This window comes from Bos indicus, chromosome 5, assembly GCF_029378745.1.
Source record: "Bos indicus isolate NIAB-ARS_2022 breed Sahiwal x Tharparkar chromosome 5, NIAB-ARS_B.indTharparkar_mat_pri_1.0, whole genome shotgun sequence".
Classification (NCBI taxonomy): Eukaryota; Metazoa; Chordata; class Mammalia; order Artiodactyla; family Bovidae; genus Bos; species Bos indicus.
The window spans coordinates 108,684,760-108,711,334 of record NC_091764.1 but is presented as its reverse complement, the minus strand read 5'-3'; the positions used below and the strand labels follow the sequence as shown (position 1 = coordinate 108,711,334).

The 26,575-nt window shown below is 45.0% G+C and overlaps 1 long non-coding RNA gene across 1 annotated transcript; it reads right to left on the bottom strand.

Moving 5' to 3' along the window:
* Positions 1-6,823: 6,823 nt before the first annotated feature.
* On the bottom strand, positions 6,824-26,040 carry LOC139183231 (uncharacterized). The gene is made up of 3 exons (XR_011566802.1): positions 25,561-26,040; positions 9,022-9,120; positions 6,824-7,283 (listed from the first exon to the last, which is right to left on the bottom strand). It is a non-coding gene; the product is annotated as an uncharacterized lncRNA (long non-coding RNA).
* Positions 26,041-26,575: the final 535 nt, after the last annotated feature.

The window sequence follows — 26,575 nt, the reverse complement described above, 5'->3', positions numbered from 1 at the left end:
GTCCCAAAGCAGATTTTTCACGTCTCTCTTGCCAAATGCTCTTCAGTTCCTAACCTTTGTATATTGTCTTCTAAGTAGTCATGCAAAAACCAAGGGGAATTCAGTCAAACTCTGCATCCTCCAGTGTCAGCTGCATCTTTAGAATGTGGGTTCCCTCCATCCTGAAGGTGTCCCACTTCTCCTCAGGAGGGTGGAGTACCTCCTCTCAGCAGCACCCACAAAAGAGTCCCTTCCCCACCCACTCCCCATCCTAGTCACCGGTGACCCAACACTGCCCAGCAGCACAGCTAGTCGGATGTGGTCATCTGTACAATGACCAGATGCTGCTGACAGCGAGGCGCATCACTGGGTAACATTCACAATCCAGGTGCGGTCACTCCGTGACGAGGTATCAGGGGTGCCACGGGGTGCAGCTGAAATGGTGACAATGGACTTGCTCTGAGGACAGCCTCAGCCTGCATTGTGATCTGCAGGTCAACAGCCAATGAGAACTGAGAGGTCCCCAAAGTGAGCAGCAAGTGAAGGTGCAGCTTTCAAATTCTGAAGCATAAAGAAAATACTCTAGACCGCATAGTGAATTTAACTTTGCGATCCCAGTTGGTTTTATTTTTTTGGGGGGGAGAGGGGGAGCAAAGTTTGTTTCCTTCTCCAATAAAGAAAAGAGAAATTATTTCATTTATTATTTTTTAATCAAGGCAATTGCTATTTTTAAGAGAAAAAGAAAAATTGTTTTACTAGTGACAATCAAAATTAGCAGTGTTCTTCGAAAGAACTTTTCAAAGTCTACAGCTTTTCCAAAAAGAAAAATTACAAAAGGAAATTTACGCTTCATTATTACAAAATACCTAAAACCAACCTAAACTTTTCTTTTCTCTTCCAATATCTCTAAGCTTTTGAAAGATAAACATCAGAACTAAGGGGAAAAAAATCTGGACAAAGTGGGAACTGGACCATGAAAAAGAGAAACCAGGAAAAAAAGAGCAAGAAATGTCAAACCATCCCTGGTGTTTGTCCCATATATATGTTGTAGAAAAGAGAAAATGTATTTATACCCTTTTAAGTACTATGGTGGGCCTAAGGAGTAAACAGAGATAAGACATTCACAAGAGAAAAACTTACAAATTTAATATTTTTACATGTACACAGGAGTCTTCAGAAAGAAAATGAAGACGTGAGAAAGTCATTAGAGTCAAAAGCTTATATTCCTTTTTACACAACAAAGAATTGCGGTGATGCCACAAGGCGAAGGGGCTTTGGTGAGGGGCAGCAAATTGGGGTGACCCAACAGTGCCCTGCAGCACAGCTAGCTGGAGGTGGTCATCTGTACAAATTGGGGGACAATACCTAGGAAATATGCTGCAGGAACTCGTGAAAGATCAGGCTCACTCTAGTGGGGTTCTCACTACAGGTCCATTTTGGTTTAAGTCAGCTCCCAGTCGAAGGAGATTCTTCAGAGTCATCACATTGTACACAGTAAACTTATACAAAGTTTAATGTCAATATCTCTCAAGAAAACTGGGAGACAGAAAAATAAAAGAATGTTCTCTTCTGTTATAAGGAAATATCTTTTTCATGGGAACTGTTAGGAGACCTGCTTTTAGGTAGAAAGGGGGAGGGTTGGGACTTCCCTGGCTGTCCAGCAGTTAAGTTAATGCAGGAGGCATGAGTTTGATCCCTGGTCAGGGAACTAAGATCCTGCATGCCAAGCAGTATAGCCAAACAAATTTTAAAAATAAATTTTTTTAAGAAGAAAGGGGGAGGGAGCATAAAGAGCCCTTCCTGTATCCCAATTGTCTTCAGCTCACAATAATAAATACACCAAAGAGGCATACTTTGGGGTTATGTATTCAGGGCCTCTTAAGTGTAGGACCAACGGTCAAAAGCAGGCAGCTAATCAGACTTTGAAGCATTGGGATTCAATGCTGTTAACTGCTTTGAAACTAATTTACAGCAGAATTAGAGAGAAATACATCAATATCCATATTCTGGATTGTTGTTCAGTCGCTGAGTCATGTCCAACTCTTTGTGACCCCATGGACTGAAGCGTACCAGGCTTCTGAGTTCTTCACTGTCTCCCAGAGTTTGCTCAACAAACTCATGTCCATTGAGTTGGTGATGCTGTCCAACCATCTCATCCTCCGTCGTCCCCTTCTCCTTTTGCCTTCTTCTCCTTTTCTAGAATCAGGGTCTTTTCCAATGAGTCAGCATCAGGTGGCCAAAGTATTGGAGCTTCAGCTTCAGCATCAGTTGTTATTCTGGCTTAATTGTTATTAAACTGATCTCAGATACCTATACTGATAAAAAATAAGAAATCACATTCATCTTAGATTTGCAAGTTTCCAAGGAGTCCATTTCAAATGCTCGGAAAAACATCACAACACCCTAAACTCTCATTTGTGCCACATGGTGGTCATGTTTAAAACTGAGGATAGACAGCAGTATAAACATTCTGGTAATCGTGTAAATTACATTAACGACTTCTCAAGCACAGGTTAGGTAACATGGCTCTGGGGAAGCAGCATCGTTACCAGTGAGCTGCTGACTCACCGCTCAGCTATGGCCCATGTGTTAGCTCTTGCTCAGCTTTGTATCATCACCAATGAAAAGAAGATGCTTGCTACTACATTTTTTTTTAATGGACAGAAAGAAAACACACAGCTTTGTGGAAGTGCTTGACACTGGGGAGAGGTAGAAGATAGGTCTGAGAACTAAGAAGGCTTCACCTTTATCAGTAATATTTCATTTCTTCTATGTGAAAAAAGCGAAAGCAAAAGACAAAAGTGTTTAATGTTTATTAATCCTGGGTGCTGTGGCTGTCTATTAGCATCTTTTCAGAATATCTTTTGGAGTTTGTTAAAATAGGCTTTTAAAATAAAATGTGAAGATAGGGAAAGATTAAAGGCAAGAGGAGAAGAGGGCGGCAGAGGATGAGATGGTTAGATAGCATCACCGACTCAATGTGTCTGAACTCGAGCAAACTGGGGGCGATAGTGGGGGTGGGGGAGCCTGGATGCTGCAGTCCATGGGGTCCCAAAGAGTTGGACATGACTTAGCAACTGAACAAAAACAAAATAGACTTTATTGAAATATATTTTACATACAATAAGATGCACCAATTTTTTGTGTACAAAAGGATTCCCCCGTCATGTTAATGAACATACCAAAACCTCATTTATTTACTTTTTTTTTTTTGGTGAGAACCTTTAAGCTCTACTCTCTGATTTAATTTTGATTATACAATTCAGGGACTTTGCTGGTTGATCCAGTGGTTAAGATTCTGCCCTTCCAACGCAGGGGATATTGGAAGGGGAACTGAGATCCCACATGCCACAGAGTGCGACCAAAATAAAATAAAATAGTGTCCTCAGATTTTGGTAATGTCAATGAAAACATAATCAGTCGATCTAAGAAAAAAATTGGAAAATTTATTCCAGACAAATTTGAGGACTATAACCTGGGAAGAGCATCTCAGAAAGCTCTGAGAACTGTCCCTCCCACGAGGAGTCAAGACATAGCTTATTTAAGACATTTTTGAGACAGAGGGCTGTACATTAAATGACATACTATTGATAGTTTGCCAATTCCAGACTGAAGTGCCATCGTAGTGGCTCATGTGACCCTTTACAAGATCAAGAAGGAATGTTATCTCTTGAGGAGTTATCTATTGGTACAGGGAGAATGTTGCTGTTTATGGCTGAGCAGGTATTTCTGCTTATAGGGGAGCTTCAGTTGATGCCTAAGGCAGACACATAATGCGCAGTGCAGAGAGGTGAGGTCAAGGGGCAGATCATTTTATGTTTAACTTTTTTCTTGTTATAAATATGATTTTTGTTTTTACTGCAACTTGAAACTTCAGTCTTGCAAAAGTAAATCATGGGAATTCATCGAGAAGCCGTCTCCCAGGCTGTCATTCTCACTGGAACACTGAATAAATGCTACTGTGCTCACAGCTCACATTTTTGCACTTGTTTCCAGTCCACAGTTAGAACCATCTCATTAGAGTTTTAATTTGCCTTTTCCCGATGACAAATGACATTGAAACTTTATCGCATACTTATTGGCCATTCTTTTCTTTCACAAGGTATCCGTTCAAATTCAAATCTTTTGCCTGTTTAAAAAAAAATAGATTGCCTTCCTCCTTATTATTGAATTGTAACAGTTCTTTGCTTACAAGTCCTTTGCTAAAATAAAAAGCAAGCAGAAAAAAATTTTTTTTAAACTCTAGGGTTACATAATATTTCAGTTACAAAAGGCTGTTTACATGTAGTCTCTCATTTGCTGTGAGAATGCAAATAGATACATAAAAGTTTTAATAACCATAAACACATGGTAACAATGTTGTGTTAGAAGGTACAGAAACTGAAAAAAAAACAAAACAGGAAATGGAGGTGAAAATCAATAAAGAAAAAATTAGTTTCATAAGTAATTTAGAAGCAGCCGTTGGTTTAAAGTCTGTTTTTTCTGAAGGAAAAATTCAAGACAGCATCTGTTCTGCTTAGCAGCTCCTTAAGCAATCATCCCCCACGCAGAAAGCTGTGAACCAAAAAAAAAAAAAGAGCATTTGTTGCACTAAACTTTAAAATCTGTAATACAAAGTAGTTCATGTGCTAAATGCGTACTATGTGCTAAGTCACTTCAGTTATGTCCAACTCTTTTGACTCCATAGATTGTAGCCTGCCAGGCTTCTCTGTCCATTTGATTTCCTTAGGCAAGAATGGAGTGGGTTGCCATGCCTTCCTACAGGGGATCTTCCCTACCCACGCCTCTTACGTCTCCTGCATTGGCAGGCAGGTTCTTTACCACTAGAGCCACAAAGAACTTTACTAACCTTTAAATGTCTTGACTTTAAATGTTTGACTGTGTAGATCACAACAGACTGTGGAAAATTCTTCAAGAGATGGGAATACCAGACCACCTGACCTGCCTCCTGAGAAATCTGTATGCAGGTCAAGAAGCAACAGTTAGAACCAGGCATGGAACAACAGACTGGCTCCAAATTGGGAAAGGAGTACATCAAGGCTATATATTGTCACCCTGCTTATTTAACTTATATGCAGAGTACATCATGCTAAATGCTGGGCTGGAATCAAGATTACCAAGAGAAATATCAGGTATGCAGATGACACCACCCTTATGGCAGTAAGGGAAGAGGAATTAAAGAGCCTCTTGATGAAAGTGAAAGAGAAAAGTGAAAAAGCTGGCTTAAAACTCAACATTCAAAAAACTAAGATCATGGCATCTGGCCCCATCACTTCATGGGAAATAGATGGAGAAACAATGGCAACAGTGAAAGACTTCGTTTTCTTGGACTCCAAAGTCATTGAAGATGGTGACTGCAGCCATGAAATTACAAGATGCTTACTCCTTAGAAGAAAAGCTATGACCAACCTAGACAGCATACTAAAAAGTAGAGACATTACTTTGCTGTCAAAGGTCCTTCTAGTCAAATTTATGGTTTTTCCAGTAGTCACATATGGATATGAGAGCTAGACTATAAAGAAAGCTGAGTGCTGAAGAATTGATGCTTTTGAACTGTGGTGTTGGAGAAGAGTCTTGAGAGTTCCTTGGACTGCAAGGAGATCCAACCAGTCAATCCTAAAGGAAATCAGTCCTGAATATTCATTGGAAGAACTGATGCTCAAGCTGATGCTCCAATACTTTGGCACTTGATGCGAAGAACTGACTCACTTGAAAAGACTCTGAGGCTGGGAAAGGTTTAAGGCGGGAGGAGAAGGGGATGACAGAGGATGAGATGTTTGGATGGCATCACCGATTCGATGGACATGAGTTTGAGCAAGCTCCAGGCGTTGGTGATGGACAGGGAGGCCTGTCGTGCTGCAGTCCGTGGGGTTACAAAGAGTCAGACACAACCGAGCAGCTGAACTGAACAGAAATGTCTTGATGTACAGCTAAAATCAGAACTTATACCCAGCAGCTTATCAGGGTCATTTGATAAGAATTCTCTCATCAGCTTACAAGGATGAACCCTGGGACCTGGGGCTTACACTTTGGTAAAGTGACGACTTGCAGAAATAAGTTCCAAGAACTGGCATTTACTGAGGAGGGGACAGGACTGACCTGGAATTGAATTCCAATGCATGTGACCTGAGAGTCACTGAGGATTGAACTGTGTGGTTGGGGCTGTTCTCAGAGCTTGTTTCGCGGGCTCTTGTCCCTTTTCTGTTGCTTTAGGTTAGAAGTTAAAGCAAACTGGGGGGAGTAGGGGGATGTGGCAGAAAGACAAGATTCCTGCAGGATAAGTCCCCAGGCCCTGCAACGAGTCAGCCTCTCCCTTCCAACTTTCTCTGTTGAGCGATTTTATCAGCCCTGCCTGTGGGGCCTCTGACAGGCCGAAACCAGAAGGGAACAAAAGAGGAAAGGGTGAAAGAAGAGGGTGTGAGCACCAGGAAGGCTGGAGGTGGCACAAGGTGACCAGTTCAGCTCCGTCCTCACAGATAAAGAATCACTGCTTCTTCTTCCCAAGCAAATGGAGGAAAGAGTCAGAGGTTTTCAATCCTTTGTGCACAAAATCAACACCTGGAGGGCGTGTTAAGAATGTGGGATAAATTAGGTGTTTGGGATTAACATATACACACTACTGTATACAAAGCAGATAACCAACAAAGACCTGCTGTACAGGACAGGGAGCTCTAGTCAATGTGCTGTAATAATCTAAATGGGAAAAGAATTTGAAAAGAAATGAATATATATATATACACACATACACAAAATTGAATCACTTTATTGTACACCTAAAACTAACATTGCAAATCAGCTATACTCCAATATAAAACAAAAACTTAATTTAACCATATGTAAAATAGATAGCCTGCAGGAATTTGAGGTATGACTCAGGGAACTCAAATAGGGGCTCTGTATCAACCTAGCGGGGTGGGATACGGAGGGAAATGGGAGGGGGGCTCAAGAGGGAGGGGACATACGTATACCTACAGTGGATTCATGTTGGTGTTTGACAGAAAACAACAAAATTCTGTAAAGAAATTACCCTTCAAAAATAAAAATAAATTTAAATTTTTAAAATTTATTTTAAATAAAAAACCTTTGCCTATACAAGATCTTAAATGAATTTTTAATTAAAAAAAAATCAAAGACTCTCAGGTGAAAAATGGCTTACATACCTCTAGAAACTACGCTGCTGCTGCTGCTAAGTCACTTCAGTCGTGTCCGACTCTGTGTGACCCCATAGACAGCAGCCCACCAGGCTCCCCCTTCCCTGGGATTCTCCAGGCAAGAACACTGGAGTGGGTTGCCATTGCTAGAAACTATAAAAACAAAAATATTAGCTATATAGAAAATATCTGCAATATGACCATTGCTGATTTCTGTAAATGTACTTAGTCTTAATAAGAAAACTAGAAAACAGAAAGTGAAATAAAAAATCAAAGTTTTGGGGGCTTTTTGTTCCAGGCATACGTTTATTTTATTAAATCAGGTGTCAACCAACTTTCTCTAAAGGGCCATAGAATAAATACTTTAGGTCTTGTTGACTATAGAGTTTCAGTTCCAACGATTTGACTACTATTGTGGTACAAAAGTGCCCATAAACAACATGAAAACAAAAGAGCATGTTTATGTTCAATATAGTTCTTTTTTTCTTTCTTTATAGAAAGACTTTTTTTTCAATATAGTTCTTTTCTTTTCTTTTTTTTTTTATAGTTCTACTTATAAATATTGGGTGGGTAGGGAGGACGAATCACTGTTCCCAGAGATTCTGATGCATTAACACAGTAGGCTTCAGAAATCAAGATTTTTCTTTTTTTTGGCTGTACAATGTGGCATGTAAAATCTTAGTTCCCCGACTATGGATGGAACGAGAGCCCCTGCAGAGGAAGCATGGAGCACTAACCACTGGACCACCAGGGAACTCCCAGAAATCAGATTTTTGCCTGTCGGAATCTGGCAATTCTGATACCCTGGTCTCCTGCAGGCTCAGTTTCCCTGCATCCCTCTCTGTACTCAAAAGGACCGATAGGTACTTTCATGTTCTCTTGTCCCTGTCCTGAAATTCTGAACAGGAGGCCCACACTTCCATTCGACGCTGGGTCTTACAGATTACATAGCTGGTGCCATCTGCACCCATGGACCGCGTTTTGATAAACATAGCAAGGGAGGTTAGCTCTTAGCTTTGAATCTCCCACTCCTGAACATATTCAGGCAATTATGTCTAGACCTATCGGATTTTAAGTCTCATGGACAACCAGCATTCGAATAAAATCCCTTTGCACAATTTCTTACTTGGCAGTCTTGGGTCAGGGTTTCCAGGAATGTTTATTTCCAAAGGGAGAGCCCAGGGAGAGAGGCGGCCATTACTGCAGGAAGCGAACTCCTGGGGTTGGTTGTGGCAGAGGTCGGTAATTACTTGTGCAAGGAAGGAATAAAGAAAAAAAAAAGAGCGAAAGAGAGACTTCCCTCCTAGTGGTCCAGTGGTTAAGACTCCTAGCTTCCACTGCAAGGGGCTTGGGTTCAATCCCTGGCTGGGGAACTAAGATCCCACATGCTGTGGGTGGCACAGCCAAAAATAAAAAAAAGGAGAGACCTCAAAAATAGTACACGGGAAAAATATCACTGTCAGGCATTTGAGAAGGTCAAATTGGCCCAACAGAGGAAATAGATAAGCCTGAAATTCAACACTCTGGAGAAAACTTTGGTCATTGAAAGCTGGACAAAGTTGACATTTGGAACAAATTCTAATCTGATCTAATTTGATGAACCGGTTCAGCAGTGGATGTCAAAGGGTAGAGATGTGGACTCAGGCTGCCATAGTATTCTGTGGGAGAACCAGGAGAGAGGAGCTTTAGGACAGCTCATCCAAAGTTCACATTTCCCAGGGACTTCCCTGGTGGTCCGATGGTTAAGAGTCTGCCTTCCGATGCAGGGGACACAGGTTCGCTCCCTGGTGGGGAACTGATGCCTCAGGGCAACAGGCCTCGAGAGTCCATATGCCACAAATGGGGAAAAGCTGCAAGGAAGACCCAGAGTAGCCAAAAACACAAAGTTTACATTTCCCAGTCCATCGTTCACTCCTGGTGCAGCGTCAAGGATGCTCACTCCACAGGTTGGGAAACCAGAACCATGGCCATGAGTCAGTTCCACCCCAGACTGGAAAATAAAATCAGTACACATTTGAGTTATATCTAAAAAGCAAACTGCTTTTTCCACTATAATTGCCATTATAATTGAATAGACTCATCTCCACAGTCAAGTCCGGTTACCCAGGCTTAAGAGACTGGCTGGCCTTAAAGGAAAAGACTGTGTTAGTTTTATCCAGAAGAGTCAGCTGATTATTCAACAGTGCTTGTTGGTTTCCTTCTCATTCACTCATAAGTGGCTTCAGGAAGGTATCAGTCATCAGGATTTTCAGTATCATTGTCATCAGTGCCACATCTATGCAATAATTATAGTAATAATAGCTAATACATTTATGGAGTATTTACTATGTGCTGAGCATTTTCTAAGCTATATATACACTCATGTAATCCTTAGCACAAGTCCTAACGTATGACTTAGCACCATTGCTCCAGTTTACAGATGAGGAAACTGAGGCCCAGAGAGCCTCCTTATTGTTTAAGGTCACACAGCGATGAAATAGCAGAGCCAGGATTCAACACAGGTGCTATGACTATGTAACCCAAGCACTTAACCTCCAGATTATGTAACAAAGGGCACCAAGCAGGGAACTTAGTGAAGCGAGGCAAACAGAGTTGTTCTCAAGGTTTGGGGAGTTACAGAGTCTTTGGAGAAGCTATAACCTTCAGAAAAATATATAAACAGATATTTACAAATTTCCAGAGGACATCCCCTACTCCTGCAGGACCACATGTTGAGCTTTAGGACTCAATCCCAGGTTAAGAAAGCCTGCTCCAGACACTAGTTGCTTCAAAGTATACAGTGGTTATTGCTACCAAAAGACAAAAGGATTATTTAAAAGCTAATGGCTCCAGGGACTTCCCTGGTGGTCCAGTAGTTAAGACTCTGACCTTCTATTGCTAGGGGTTTGATCCCTTGTCAGGGAGCAAAGATCTCACACGCCACGTGGCAAAAATAAGCTAATGGCTCTGTGAACTGTAAACTCAGCAATAGTCAGACAACAAGCCTGACACTCCCACCACGTCACCAAATCCAAGAACTGGCTATTTTTAAATAACAAAGTTCAAGGCTTTTCATCAGCTGCCAAATAATTTCGAAATGGAAGAGCAGATCACTGCAATTTTTAGCATAGAACGTGATGCCTGGCCTGCATTGAGTCCTCAACAGGTGTAGACAGAGAGAAGAAAAGCAGACAAGGAAGACACAGAGAACTTGACGCTTCTTAGTGCTGAACCCAATGTGATTTCAAAAATATCATTCAACTTTTCTTTCTTTGTATCTTTTTTTTCATTCCACTTCTTTTTAATGGCATTCACTTGTTTGTTCACTTATATTCTAGACTCGTTGAGTATTTCCTTTGAAACAACGATGCTAGGGCCTCAAGGCTGCAAATTTAAAAGTTACTGTGGGGGCTGCCCTGGTGGTCCAGTGGTTAGGACTTGGTGTTTTCACTGCCAAGGGCCTGGTTCAATTCCTGGTCAGGAAAATAAGGTCCCACAAGCCTTTGAGCCAAAAAAAATTTTTTCAAGAAAAAAATAAAGAAAAGTTACAGTGGAGCAAACACAGCACAAATGTGAAATAGGAGGAATGCCAGTTGTCATGTGACAAACAAAACCAGCTATTAAAGAAGCGTATCAAGGAACTGTTTTTGTTGTTGTTTAGTCACTAAGCTGCGTCCAAGTCTTTGGGACTCCATGGACTACAGCCTGCAAGGCTCCTCTGTCCACGGGATTTCCCAGGAAAGAATACTGCAGTGGATTGCCATTTCCTTCTCCAGGGAATCTTTCCAACCCAGGGACCGAACTGGCGTCTCCTGCATTGGTAGGTGGGTTCCTTACCACTGAGCCACCTGAGATTTGAGTGACATAATGATCTCATGTACAGCAATGCTCATGGGCCAGCCTCTAAATGGCAAGAGGACTGGAGACCACAGAACTATGAGTCAGAGGAGAATGGATATATACGGTATGGTATGTACGTACGTTGTAATACTATGCGTCACTAAAAGGAATAAACTCCATCCACACAGATCTCAAAAACACACGGGCTAACACCAAGTTGCGGAAGAACATGAAAGGTAAAATCACACTGATCTGAATTAAAGAGAAAAACGTGTAGGATGGAGAGACAGAGGGAATAGGACTGAGAGCACCGGGTAAAGGGATTTTTAGACATTAGACATTTGTAATGTTTTATTTCTTTGCAGGAAAAAAAGACAACCCACATAGGACAAAGGTATAACGGTTATAAATCTTGGGCTGTGAGAACAATGGTGTTGGTTATATTGTTCATGTTTTATATGCTATTATCTGTGCTTAAATTTTTAAAACACCTTTTAAATTTCTGAAGATTTTACACATATATTTTATAAGAATTACAGAATCTGAAGAACAATGTACAATTTTGGCTAATATCATCTGAGTTGTATAAATAATCCTGCTAAGACATGAGGTTTATTGGGGCTGTGCCCCAGCTCCATGGAGTTGGCCCCACCAAGTCTGCTCTGCATTCTATCCTTCCTAGATTCTGACGAAGTGGACACACACGAGTTCAGATCTTCTGTCCTCACGAATTTAACTCCACCATGGAATTCAGGGTAAGTTATAAGGAGCATTCTGTTTGAAGTAATAAAGTCATGAATTAGGGAGAAATGTTTCTCTTGCATTTATCTTTGCTGTTTACCATGTCACCAGCGTCTGGTAGGAGTGGCTTCTGTTTGAGAGATACAGCTTTGTGGGCAAGGCTGCAGCCAGATAGGAAGCGGACCTTGCTCCAGGCGCCGGGTGTCGTGGCTGACCTGGACTCCTGACGCAGAATGCTCTTCCCCAGGGAGTACATCTGATAACCCACCAGCCTCACATGGTGAGAAAAGAGTGTACATAGCTGAAGTGAGGACACTAAATGAGTAAAGTCTTTTGGAAAAGACCCTGATGCTGGGAAAGATTGAGGCCAAGAGGCGAAGGGGGCGACAGAGGATGAGATGATTTGATGACATAACTGACTCAATGGACATGAGTTTGAAGCTCCAGGAGATAATGGAGGACAGGGAAGCCTGGCGTGCTGCAGTCCGTGGGGTCGCTCAAAGAGTCAGACAGCGACTGAACAACAACAAAAGTCTTTTCAAGTGAGATGTAAATTATGTCATCTCTTTAGGGAAACGTGTAGTGAGAGGGATACATTAGGAGTTTGAGATTAACATATACACACTCATATACAAAATAGATAACCAGCAAGGACCTACTGTATAGCACGGGGAACTCTACTCAATATTCAGTAATAACCTATACAGAAAAAAACCTATTCTTTTCCCATACACACACACACACACACACACACACACACACAGACATATAACTGAATCACTTTGCTGTACACCTGAAAACAACACAACGTTGTACATCACCTATACTCCAATATTAAAGAAAAAATTAAATTAAAAAATAAATTATGTTATCTCTTCAATTAATGGAAGGAAGTCTAAACTTCTAGTGATTTTAGATTTTAAGGTCAGAATATACATGGTGGGACTTCTCCGGGGGTCCAGAGCCTAAGACTCTGCATTCACTGCAAGGGACACAGGTTTGATCTGGGGTCCAGAAACTAAGATCCCACCTGCCATAGGGCATCAGTTCAGTTCAGTTCAGACACTCAGTCGTGTCCGACTCTTTGTGACCCCATGAATCGCAGCACGCCAGGCCTCCCTGTCCATCACCAACTCCCGGAGTTCACCCAAACTCATGTCCATTGACTCAGTGATGCCATCCAGCCATCTCATCCTCTGTCTCCCCTTCTCCTCCTGCCCCCAATCCCTCCCAGCATCAGAGTCTTTTCCAATGAGTCAACTCTTCGCATGAGGTGGCCAAAGTATTGCAGTTTCAGCTTTAGCATCATTCCTTCCAAAGAACACCCAGGGTTGATCTCCTTCAGAATGGACTGGTTGGATCTCCTTGCAGTCCAAGGGACTCTCAAGAGTCTTCTCCAACACCACAGTTCAAAAGCATCAATTCTTCGGCACTCAGCCTTCTTCACAGTCCAACTCTCACATCCATACATGACCACTGGAAAAACCGTAGCCTTGACTAGACGGACCTTTGTTGGCAAAGTAATATCTCTACTTTTGAATATGCTATCTAGTTTGGTCATAACTTTCCTTCCAAGGAGTAAGCGTCTTTTAATTTCATGGCTGCAATCACCATCTGCAGTGATTTTGGAGCCCCCCAAAAATAAAGTCTGACACTGTTTCCACTGTTTCCCCATCTATTTCCCATGAAGTGATGGGACCGGATGCCATGATCTTCCTTTTCTGAGTGTTGAGCTTTAAGCCAACTTTTTCACTCTCCTCTTTCACTTTCATCAAGAGGCTTTTGAGTTCCTCTTCAATTTCTGCCATGAGGGTGGTGTTATCTGTATATCTGAGGTCATTGACATTTCTCCCAGCAATCTTGATTCCAGCTTGTGCTTCTTCCAGCCCAGCGTTTCTCATGATGTACTCTGCATATAAGTTAAATAAGCAGGGTGACAATATACAGCCTTGACGTACTCCTTTTCCTATTTGGAACCATGGGGCATAGCCCCCCAGTAAAGAGTATATGTGGTGAATCAATGACTAAATCATTGGGATTTCCTCCATTGACTAGCTTTGTAAGACGTGTCCTGTTGATGTGAGGATGGGAGGGTGAGAACAGAGGAGACTGGAGGAGGGAAGGGTGCAGCCCGTGGGGCTGTGCAGATGGCTGCCTACAGTGACACAGGGTTCAACACTCAGAGCCAAAAGCCAAGGAAGAGAAGTTGATGACTTCTGGTTCCCCCAGGTGAAGACGCCTCTGCCCCCCAGCAGGCTCTCCAGGGAAAACAGTGGAGGGGCCTGCACCCCTTCTTCCTCCTTTCACTCTCACCCCTCCAGGAGCTGGTCCTCTTCCAACCTCAGAGTCTCAGCCCTCAGAAAGGTGTGTGACTTTAGCACCTGCCTTTCTGCGTTTTTCCAGAAAGAGAGTCAGACTGGAGTGCGGGAGATGTGAAAGAGGCCAAGTGTCCCCTTCCAGCCTGAGTCCCGGAGCTAATGCAAGGCTGCAGTGAGCCCTGCGTTCTCCTTTCCTTTTTCTTTAAAAAAAAAAAAAATGTATTTACTTATTTATTTGGCTGCACTGGGCCCTAGCTCCAGCACTCAGTCACGGCCTGTGGGATCTAGTTCTCTGACCAGGGATAGAACCCAGGCCCCCTGCATTGGGAGCTCGAAGTCTTAACTGCTGGACCAGCAAGGAAGTGCTGAGTCCTTCTTCTAACAGCAGGAGAAACAAACTGTGTTGATGGGTTCTTTGGTCTGGGAAAGGGTAGTATCCCAACAGAAGCTTAGGATGTTTCTGACAAATTATTAGAGATCATTTGATACAGAAAAACCCCAAAACAAAAACGTGTCAAGAATTTCAATTGAACCCACTTATTATTATAGTCCATTTTCCCTAGCTCCTCTTTGGCAGCCAAATAAACTGTAGTTGAAGTGAAAGGTCTTTGAGGACGAAGATCAGATTAGGGTTATTTCAGCTGTTTCCCAACTGTCTGGAGGTGTTTCTGTTTCTCCCTGGTCTGAGTCTGATGGCAATGATGTTCCCGGCCATCACAGACCCCATAGCGCTGAGTGAGAGGCTTAGGGACCAGAACACAGGCCTCAACAGGCACCCCGAGGGGCCCTCTCATTGGTGGAGGCCATGTGGGGTGACAGGCCACTGCCACTCAGACGGTTATTTCAAAATCAAGAACAGGGAGAAGTAGGACCAGCCGGGTTGGGCCATCCCCACATAAAGTTACAAAACCAACATTGGCCTGGCGTCAGGCATCCGAGGTATGTCTTCCAGATCCCCGATTCCCTCTGCCCTAGACTCCCTCTACCCTACTTCTGCTCCCCGTCCAAAGGTCGGGGCTCGCCCTAATGCCTGAAGTTGCAGATAGACTCGCTCACATGGATTATGACACTGTCTTTGGACACAAAGCCAACTGGGCACTGGCGGAAAGGTCAGATAGCAGTGAGATGCTGTTCTCGGAGGGAGAGTAGTCTTTTCTTTCCTGTTGTTAACATTTGGTTGTTTCTTTGGCCACACAGGAGTCTTCGTCATAGCATAAGGGGTCTTTAGTTGAGGCCTGTGAGGATCTGGTTCCCTGACCAGGGACTGAACCCAGGCCCCCTGAACTGGGAGTGCAGTGTCTTGGCCACAGGACCACCAGGGAAGTCCCGGGTCAGTAGTCTTGGATCAAGATCTTATTTTCCCTGTCCAGGGTTTGAACCTAGCCACCAGCCCACCAGGAGCTAGAGGCTAGAAGCAAAGTTCCTTGATTCTTACCCCTTCTGAAACTAAGAATGTTTCAAGGAGGCAAAGCTGTAAAACAAATACAAAGTTTATTATTAGGGACACAGCATATACATGGGAGAGCGCACAGTGGAACAGTTTATTCTTTTCTGTCAGAGGCAAGGCAGAGACACACAGCCAGGCAGGAGTGTGGGCATCCTGAATAAGGAGCGCAGTAGAGAGGGGACACAACAGTTTGTATAGGTCAGTCCTTGCAGGGTTTTGCCAACATGTGGCCAATTAACTTGTTTCTTTCTCCATACCTGACTGGTCCTAGGACCCTCGTCAAGATGCGTGCGCAACCGTTTTCTAGGATGGATCCCGCCACAGAGGCCTATGGGTGCATGTCCAGACTTATTATGGGATGGGAGCCCCTCCCTTTCCCACCCCCAAGAAGCCTTCCTGTACATGTGCAGACAGGGAAGTCTTCCTCGACCTCAGCCATGGGCACTTCTTCTCTGTGCTTTAGCAGAGCTCAGTTTCTGCCACTAGCTTTGTCCTTGGAGTGTCTAGGTGAGAACAAAGCTACGACTTTATTCCACTTGATGAACGCCAGGTGTCCAGCCCAGGGGTCCATCTACCTCCTACCTTGATGCCAGCCTGGGAGGAAGGGCAGCTGTGGGGGGGACTTGTGCGGGAGGGGCTCTCCGCTGCAGCTCTGATCTCTAGGCCGGAAAACAGTGGGTTGTTCCCGCTCTGTGGGGAGGAGCCTGAAGAAGACTCACTGGACCTTTCTTTGTTGCTTTTAGTTTGGTTTTGTTGTTTTATTAGTTTTACATCTACATGTTGTTATGCTGTTGTTCAGTCACACAGTTGTATCCGACTCTGCAACCCCATGGACTGTAGCATGCCAGGCTTCCCTGTCCTTCACTTCACAGAGCTCTAACTCGTGTCCATTGAGTCGATGATGCCACCCAACCATCTCATCCTCTGTCATCCCCTTCTCCTCCTGACTTCAATCTTTCCCAGCATCAGGGGCTTTTCCAGTGAGTCAGCTCTTCAAATCAGGTGGTCAAAGGATTGGAGCTTCAGTTTCAGGGTCAGTCCTTCCAATGAATATTCAGGGTTGATTTCCTTTAGGATTGACTGGTTCAATCTTCTTGCAGTCCAAGGGACTCTCAAGAGTCTTCTCCAACAACTTAGTTTGAAAGCGTCAATTCTTGGGCACTCAGCCTTCTTTCTGGCCCAACTCTCACATCCATACATGACTACTGGAAAAACCATAGCTTTGACTGTATAGACTTTTGTCGGCAATGATATCTCTGCTTTTTAATATGCTGTCTAGGTTTGTCATGTTGGATATGTGTTATAGTAACATATATTTGTGTGTGTATATCTATATATTTATATATGAATGTCAAAGTTGCATTTCACACTCTTGTCAGAAAATTTATAGGAAAAAAAAATATGAACTTGTTTGGTTAAAGATCATGAGGCAACACACTGGTTACATCCTGCACCTTTGAAAGTCAGTTAAGCCAGATAGGCTTCCCTTGGTGGCTCAATAGTAAGGAATCCGCCTGCAATGCAGGAGGTGCAGTTTTGAGCCCTGGGTTCAGAAGATCCCCCGGAGAAGGAAATGGCAACCCACTCCAGTATTCTTGCCTGGAAGATCCCCTGGACAGAGGTGTCAGGCAGGCTACAGTCCATGGGGTCGCACAGAGTTGAGCACGACTGAGGGATGAGCATGCAGGCTCACGAGATAACATTTACCATTTTAACCGTCTATACGTGCATAGCTTGGCTACACCAGGGACGCTCACAGGCTTTTACAGCCGTCACCACCGTCTGCCCCCAGGGCCTTTTCATCGTCTCGAAACTGAAACTGTATCCACATGAAGCACCAGCTTCCCCGACCTCAGCGCCGGGACCTCCATCCACTTTCTGCCTTTGTGAAGGTGACTCCTCTGGGGACCTGGGAGAGGCAGACTCCCTCAGACCTGTCCTGCTGGGACTGCCTTCTCAGCACAGTCGCTGCAGGGATCCTTTGTGTTGTGAGTTCACAGCTCCTCTTCCATCAGCTCGACTCTTTTGTTTTCCTGCTGGGGACTCTGACACTGAAAACAGACAACCAACTAAGTGTGCTTGGCCCAGGGGCTTCCCTCTCACCACCCTAAGGTATACTTAAATACCTTTGCCAGAGTGGACATTTTCCAGTGTTTTTTCCTGCCTGTCCACCTCACGATTGGAGTGTTAACAGCTACTCCTGAGAATTTCCTGGTGGTCTAGTGGTTAGGACTCTGTGCTTCCACTTCAGGGGGCACGGGTTCCATCCCTGGCTGGGGAACTGAGACCCCATCTGCCGTACAGTGTGGCCAAAAAATAAAAGAAAACAAAAAATCAGCTGCTCGATGCTCTCACTGCTAAGGGCTTCCCAGGTGGCGCTAGTGGTGAAGAACGCACCTGCTAATGCGAGAGGCATAAGAGATGCGGGTTCCATGCCCGGGTTGGGAGGATCCCCTGGAGGAGGGCAAGGCAACCCACTCCAGTATTCTTGCCTGGAGAGTCCCAAGGACAAAGGAACCTTGCAGGTTACAGTCCATAGGGTCGAAAAGAGCTGGACGCAACTGAAGTGACTTAGCACACACAGCTCTCAGTAGGACCCGAGCTGTGACTATGAGGATGGAGGGCCGGAACTGTCTTCCCCCATCAGGAACCCGAGGAGGGCAGGCCTCTGCTCACCTTCCTCTCCAAGTACAACAGGCTCTTAAAACGTGCTGTTTGTTTGCTTGCTCTTTGTAATTATTATTTGTAAGTAGTATGCTCAAATGGTTAAATACACACACAGGAGCAGCGTGTGGTGAAAATAAGCCCCTCGCCACCCCGAGCCCACATCCTGGTCCCCTCCCAGCCGTCGTCTGTCCAGAGACGTTCACAGGTAACAAGCACGTGGGTGTCTTTTTACACGAAAGATTTCACCTCATGCCCAATGCTCTGAATTGTGCTCTTTGAAAAAGTACATAAAAGTCAGCGTGTAATATGAAAAGCTCCCACCACCCAGCGCTGATAAAAACTCATCTTTGCTGTTTCCTTTTTTCCCTTATATAAAAGAAGTAAAATGTTACAGATAAAGTTGAAATATGCTGTAACCTTCACAGACAATCCTCTTCTCAGCTCCTTACCCCAGAGCTGAACACTGTCACTTATTTCTTTCAGTAATTTTGTATGTTTCACATGCAAATTTATATATGGCTGTGAACAACACGTAGTATCACTTTGTGTGATTTTCCAGTTCACATAATAACCATGTTTAATACCCATTCCCACTGACAGGCACTTAGGTTCTTTCAGACTTTTACTCCCCAGATAATGCCACAGGAAACTTCTTGCACATACATTTTTGTACACACATGTGAACATATGAATAGGATAAACTTGTAGAAGTGCTGTCACTGGATCAAAGCATACGAGCATTTTATTTTTAGTTTACTTTTCAAATTTTAATTTATATTAATTTGTTTATTTTTGGCAACCCCAGCACATGTAGGATCTTAGTTTCCCATCCAGGAACTGAACCTGTTGCCCTCTTCACTGGAAGCATAGAGTCTTAACAACTGTGCCACCATGGAAATCCCAGGATATGTGCCTTTTACATTTTGATAGATTGTTCTGAGGAAGTGGTGCTACTTTTTGCTCCCAGTAGCAATGCATGGAGGACCTGTTTCTTCCCTTCATCTCCCACACAGCAACACATCAAATTTGCTCATCTTTACTCATCAAAAGGATGAGGAACCAGAGATCGAATTGCCAACATCTGCTGGATCATGGGAAAAACAAGAGAGTTCCAGAAAAACATCTATTTCTGCTTTACTGACTATGCCAAAGCCTTTGACTGTGTGGATCACAATAAATTGTGGAAAATTCTGAAAGAGATGGGAATACCAGACCACCTGACCTGCCTCTTGAGAAATCTGTACACAGGTCAGGAAGCAACGGTTAGAACTGGACATGGAACAACAGACTGGTTCCAAATAGGAAAAGGAGTACGTCAAGGCTGTATATTGTCACCCTGCTTATTTAACTTCTATGCAGAGTACATCATGAGAAATGCTGGACTGGAAGAAACAAAAGCTGGAATCAAGATTGCTGGGAGAAATATCAATGACCTCAGATATGCAGATGAAACCACCTTTATGGCAGAAAGTGAAGAGGGACTCAAAAGCCTCTTGACGAAAGTGAAAGTGGAGAGTGAAAAAGTTAGCTTAAAGCTCAACACTCAGAAAAGGAAGATCATGGCATCCGGTCCCATCACTTCATGGGAAATAGATGGGGAAACAGTGGAAACAGTGTCAGACTTTATTTTTGGGGGGCTCCAAAATCACTGCAGATGGTGATTGCAGCCATGAAATTAAAAGATGCTTACTCCTTGGAAGGAAAGTTATGACCAAACTAGATAGCATATTCAAAAGTAGAGATATTACTTTGCCAACAAAGGTCCGTCTAGTCAAGGCTACGGTTTTTCCAGTGGTCATGTATGGATGTGAGAGTTGGACTGTGAAGAAGGCTGAGCGCGGAAGAATTGATGCTTTTAAACTGTGGTGTTGGAGAAGACTCTTGAGAGTCCCTTGGACTGCAAGGAGATCCAACCAGTCCATTCTGAAGGAGATCAACCCTGGGTGTTCTTTGGAAGGAATGATGCTAAAGCTGAAACTGCAATACTTTGGCCACCTCATGCGAAGAGTTGACTCATTGGAAAAGACTCTGATGCTGGGAGGGATTGGGGGCAGGAGGAGAAGGGGACGACAGAGGATGAGATGGCTGGATGGCATCACTGACTCAATGGATGTGAGTCTGAGTGAATTCCAGGAGTTGGTGATGGACAGGGAGGCCTGGCATGCTGCAATTCATGGGGTCACAAAGAGTCGGACACAACTGAGTGACTGAACTGAACTGAACTGACTCATCTATTAAGGATTTCCCAGGGAGTTCAGTGGTAAAGAATCTACCTGCCAATACCAGAGACATGAATTCTATCCCTGGGTTGGGAAGATCCCCTGGAGAGGGCAACCCACCCCAGTATTCTTGCCCGGAGAATCTGATGGATAGAGAAGCCTGGCGGGCTACAGTCCATGGGGTCACAAAAGAGTTGGACACAACTAAACAACAACAGCAAACTCATCTATTAGGTGGAAAAATTATATCTCCTATGTTGCTGCTGCTGCTGCTGCTAAGTCGCTTCAGCCGTGTCCGACTCTGTGCGACCCCATAGCCGCCAGCCCACCAGGCTCCCCCGTCCCTGGGATTCTCCAGGCAAGAATACTGGAGTGGGTTGCCATTTCCTTCTCCAGTTCGTGAAAGTGAAAAGTGAAAGGGAAGTCGCTCAGTCGTGTCCGACGCTCAGCGACCCCATGGACTGCAGCCTTCCAGGCTCCTCCATCCATGGGATTTTCCAGGCAAGAGTACTGGAGTGGGGTGCCATTGCCTTCTCCATATCTCCTATAGTTTGAACTAATATTTCATTTGCTCTAAATGACGTTAATCACCTCTTCATGAGTTTGGCCGTCACTCCTCTGAGGTGGCTGGAGGACAGCAACCAAAATGGGGGAGGCGGTCTGGCTGGAGCCCCTATGGAGCCAGGTCTTTAACCGTTGGGTGTGGCAACTCCCCCCACCAGACCAGATGGCCACACCTGGGGGCTGGGAGAAAAGAGGGCCTTTACCCCAGAGGGCTCTAACCTAAATGGCTTTGTCAGGAAAAATACAGATTTCCGTCAAGGCAAGAAGGAGTGAGAATGTTTTCTGTCCACGGAATTCTCCAGGCAAGAATACTGGAGTGGGTAGCCTTTCCCTTCTCCAGGGGATCTTCCAGACCCAGGGATTGAACCTGTGTCTCCTGCATTGCAGGTGGATTCTTTACCATGTGAGCCACCTGGGAATCCCAGCTGTGTAAGACTGTGTTTCCATGGAATCTTCTGGGCACTTTCCTTAGTTTTCCAAAGTTGGGTTTTCCGTAAATGAATGAATCTTAGGCTTCATGGTCTCTTTCTTGTATTATAAGGCCTTGTATGTCATTTGTAATTTTAAAAATTGCCGTGCCCCACCCCCCCACACACACACCCACCACCGCTCTGACTGCGTAAGCTTTCAGCCTCATGAAACTCTTTCCACCTCTGCTTAGAATTCTACTAGTCCCAAGATGGCATGTCCAGCCTTCGGACTGTGGTTAACACTGTTGTATGGAATGTCTAGAGACTGTTAAGAAGGTATGGCCTAAATGTCCTCTTCACAAGGAGAAAAGGTTTTCTTTTTAAAGTCTCTAGGAGGTTATGGATTTTTTTTTTTTTTTTTCCTGCACTGCTCAGCTTGTGGGATCTTTGTTCCCCGACCAGGGATCAAACCTGAGCACCAGCAATGGGAGTGCGACATTCTAACCACTGGACCCCCAGGGAATCTTGAGGTAACGGATTTACACTAAACTCATCGTGGTCATCATCTCAGAATCTGTGTAAGTCAGGTGTTGTTCCCCTAAAACTTAGTGTGTCAATTACATTTCAAAAATATAAAACTGAAAGAAAAAATAAATAAAGCATTTCTCTACATGCAATGCAAACAAACAAGCAACACCAAGACAAAACAAAACAAAAACCCCAAACGAAAACCTCCATGTTCTGATTTCTTAACAATTTCGCTTCCCCTGTTGTGTTAAGAGATGAGCAGACACAGCAAGAGGTCCCCACCCCGCCCCAGGTGTGAAGTTGGTTCTCAGTGTTTCTGTCCTAGATGGTATCTGAAGGCGTGGATGTGACCTCAGCAGAGGACACAGGCACCCCGTATTCTTCAGCTCTGAAAGAAGAGCAGGTGCATGTGGGCAGGACGTGCCAGGGCCAGAGGCACAGGATGTGTTCCTTCGGACCAGCCTGCCTGCATGCTCATGTTCTGAGTAAGCGCTGGGACACTTGCAGGGTGTCTGCTGGCTTCCAGGGTGACACCCCACCCACTCCCTCTCCCAGGGAGCAGAGTGTCCCCGTCTGATGAATGGGCATTGTTCTCCGGGAGTTGGTAAGTCAATTGTTTAGAGTTAGAAGGCATTTCCCCAGATAAACAAGGGAATGTGTGAGCTTTGCTATTCAGGGCAGCTCTAGACAACCGCCTGCCTTGCTGAAATCAAGGCCAGGGTTGATGGTAGCAGAAGCCCCACCCTGAGTAAAGACCTGCTTCTCAGCTTGTATCCTCTGTGACTGCAGAGCAGTCCCAGGTCTGGGCCCTCCAAGTGGCTGCCTGGCCTGGGGTGTAGGCAGCGAGGAGACGGGGCTCCGAGTGGGTGGCCAGACCCTGTGGAGGGTGGAGTAAGGGCCTGGTTCCTTGGCCACATCTTCCAGAGGTTCAGGGTCGGGCCCGCTTCCCTACTGCTTCTGTGCAAGGTTTCTTTGCCCTTTTGAGGTTCCCTAAGGTCCAGGAACAGCAGTAAATAGACTTAAAAAGTGGTTTCCAGACTTTCCTGTAGTTAAGATTCCACCTTCCAATGCAGAGGATTCAGGTTTCATCCCTGGAGGAGGAACTAGGGTCCCACTTGCCACACAGTGCAGCCAAAAAAATTTTCTTTAATACATTTTTTTAATGACTTCTTTTGGAGGAGCACAGTGATCCCCTTCTCAAGAAAGACCAAAGTCAACCTAGAGAATGGTGAATTTCTGGGTGTACGAAAGGCCAAACGAATCCAGGTTAGATTTCTTGCATTTGCGATTGGCTCTGATCAAGAGCGTGCATGCAAGCTCAGTCATGTCTGACTCTTTTCAAACCCTGGACTATAGTCCACCAGGCTCCTCTGTCCATGGGATTCTCCAGGCAAGCGTACTGGCGTGGGTTGCCATTTCCTCCTCCTGGGGATCTTCCCGACCCAGGGATCGAATCCTCATCTCCTGTATTGGCAGGCAGGTTCTTTACCACTGAGCCACCTGGGAAGCCGCAACTTTGATTGAGAGATGATTCCAAAGATCTTATGTGTCATAATTGTGTGCTTTTTAAAAACCATGTTACCTTTGATCTTGTGTTGATACAAGTTCAACGTTCCAATATCTCAGTCTTTAAAAAGACCTTATGGGACTTCCCTGGGAGTCCAGTGGTTAAAACTCTGTACTTCAACCACAGCAAGCGTGGCTTTGATCCCTGATCCGGGAATTAAGATCCTACATGCCGCACTGTGAAGCCCAAATGTATAAAGAAAAAAATAAACTAGGCCACAGTGAACTTTCTACACATGTATTTTAAAAAAATCATAAAATTTTAAAAAATAAGACTTAATGTTTTACAAAAAGCTTTCACAGCCTTTATCTTATCCGAAGAAAATATATTATGGTGGCTCAGATGGTAAAGAATCTGCCTGCAATGTGGGAGACCCAGGTTCAAACCCTGGGTTGGGAAGATCCCCTGGAGAAGGCAATGGCAACCCACTCCACTATTCTTGCCTGGAGAATCCCATGGACAGAGAAGCCTGAAGGGACACAGTCCATGGGGTCGAAAAGAGTCAGACATGACTGAGAACTAACACATGTTATGATCCTTGTTTTATTGCTAAGGGAACTGCCTGAGATCACTTAGCCCATCCTCTGCACCAAACCTGAGCCCTTCTGTGGTTAGCTCCCCTGAGGGAGGCAGGCCTCACAGTCCTGTAGCTGAAATAAGTCGCCAAGGAGTATCTGGTTTTCAACCTGTCTCCAGACGCTACTAAAGTTCCCCAAACATCTCAATGCCCCTTATTTTCTTAAACTTCTCTGGGGAGTGAAATCTATAACTCTCAGTTACCTACCCTGGTGACAAATAGCCTCTTTCTGCTTAGAAAGATATCCTTTATTTCCACTTTGATTCTTTTTGTTACCAAAAAAAAAAAAAAAAAAAAGTCTATTTGGCCAAGAGAGTGTTTTGGTTTTTTTTCGTTTTTGTTTTTTAACCATTTTATTGGGAATACACAATAAGGGGATCAGAAAACAAGCCAGGGATCACTGGGTCAGTCCACAGCAGACCTAAAATAACAGCTAAGAATGGGAGTGGGCACACTGTTCAAAGTTCTCGCCTGTCTTCTGTGGCAGCCGAGCCTCACAAAGCCCGCCTCGGGGCAGGAAGCACTGGATAACAAACCAAAGCCTGGAATCCTGGTGCTGCATCCAGGGCTCTCGCACAAGCTGTGAGTAGAGCCGGACAGGAATTCTGGTGTCTGACTCTGGGGTTAAGGAGCAAGTCCTTATCTTACAGGGTCACGCTGACTTGTAACTTAACAGAATTTTTATCTGGGAGAGCCCTCAATTTGTGGCCAGACTCAGGACTGGTGGAAGCAGAAGCAGAGGTGACCGCAGTTTCTTTAGAGAGAATGTGACGTCCACGTGCTGGCTGGTGGCCTCTGCTGGCTGGTCCCCGGCCAGGATGGGCGGAGGGCATGCAGTGGCCAGCTCTGCCCTTCGCAGACCTGTGTGGGTACTGGCATCAGCAGAGGCTCCTCTCGGGCTGCTGTCCCCTGGACTGGGACCATCTGAGCGCCCCTTCGGTGCACAGTGTCCTCTGCGTTTCTCCAAAGCTAGACGGGCCAATGATGAAACCAAGCTCAAGGCTCAGGTCTGCCTCCAAGAAATGCCCTCCTTATCTGGCCATCCAAAGTGGTCTAACTGACCACAGCAGAGATTAGAAACAAGTCTAGGAAGTTATTATCCGTTCACACATCTTACGAAGGAGGAGGCTTTGGGGACAGACTGTACTGAGTTTAGTTTCTTGTGTGTGTGTGTGTGTGTGTGTGTGTGTGAGCTCAGTCATGCCTGACTTTTGCAACCCCATGAACTGTAGTCCGCCAGGCTCCTCCGTCCATGGGATTTCCCAGGCAAGAATACTGGAGTGGGTTGCCATTTCCTTCTCAAGGGGATCTTCCTGACCCAGGGATTGAACCTGTGTCTCTTACATCTCCTGCATTGGCAGGTGGGTTCTTTACCACTAGCGCCAGCTGGGGAGATGCTATCAGGAAGGCCCACTGTCCGCTCGTGCAAAGTCAGTTTTGAGCGCCAAGACACTGACTTCTACCAGGTTGATGCCTTTCACACTTTAACCCCAGCTCTTCCGCAAACAGCCATCTCCCTTGTGTACAAAGCAGATTCTCTGAGCCCGCAGCCCTGCACAGCTGGTCCTCTTACCTTAGATTGAGGAAAGCCTTGTGCCTCCATCAGAAGAAACTTCCCTGCTCACCCTCCTCATCCTAAATTCATGGTGGTCTGAGGGACAGATCAGTGTGCACATCTGAGGCTCAGGAGGAAACAGGCCCCTCTTACTTCACATCCTGGGATCACTCAGAAACCCACCAAGGAGACAGAGGGGCCCCTGGAGTCAGTCAGCACCAGCCAGCAGCTGTGTGAGTCAGAGGGTGTTCCTTGACTTCTCTGAGTCTTTCCTCCCATCCGGAACTTGTGGATAATAACACCAACCTTGCGGAGATACCGAGGGAATCATAGATGATGTATGCAAAGCAGCTGGTACAGTCAGTCCTCTGTGGAAACTACAGTGACTCCCCACCTCTGGGATGATGACCATCAAGCAAGAAGAGCATCTGGCTGCCGGCTCAGAGGCTGACGCAAGCCACTTCCGAGCCCGAGCTCCACTGTCATCACCCATGTCTCGGTGGCCCATCCCAGCCGGACCGGGCACTCCCCTTATCTTCCTTCCACACTCAATTTTTAACAAATTAGTAAAATATGGGAGTTCCCTGGCAGTCCAGTGGTTGGGACTCTGAGCTCTCACTGCCGAGGGACAGGGCTCAATCCCTGGTTGGGGAATTGTGTGCTGTGTGTTCAGTCACCCCTGTGGACTGTACCCCGCCAGGCTGCTCTGTCCATGGGATTCTCCAGGCAAGAATCTGGAGTGGGTTGCCACGTCCTCCTCCAGGGGATCTTCCCCACCCAGGAACAGACGGCTGTTTGCAGAAGAGCTGGGTTTAACGTCTGAAGGGCATCCGCCTACTAGAGGTCTCGCAGTGTGGAAAAGAATTAGTAAAATCACACTGACCTAATTCTTCCCAAATGTGTTCAAATGAAACATTGAAAACTCAGCTGTGCTGCTGCCCGGAGTCTGTTTCTGGCACAAGCACCCCATGTCCAGCTTTTGAACTAACGTGTGAGTGGCAGACGCTGGGCTGGAGCTGGTGAAACAGCGCCA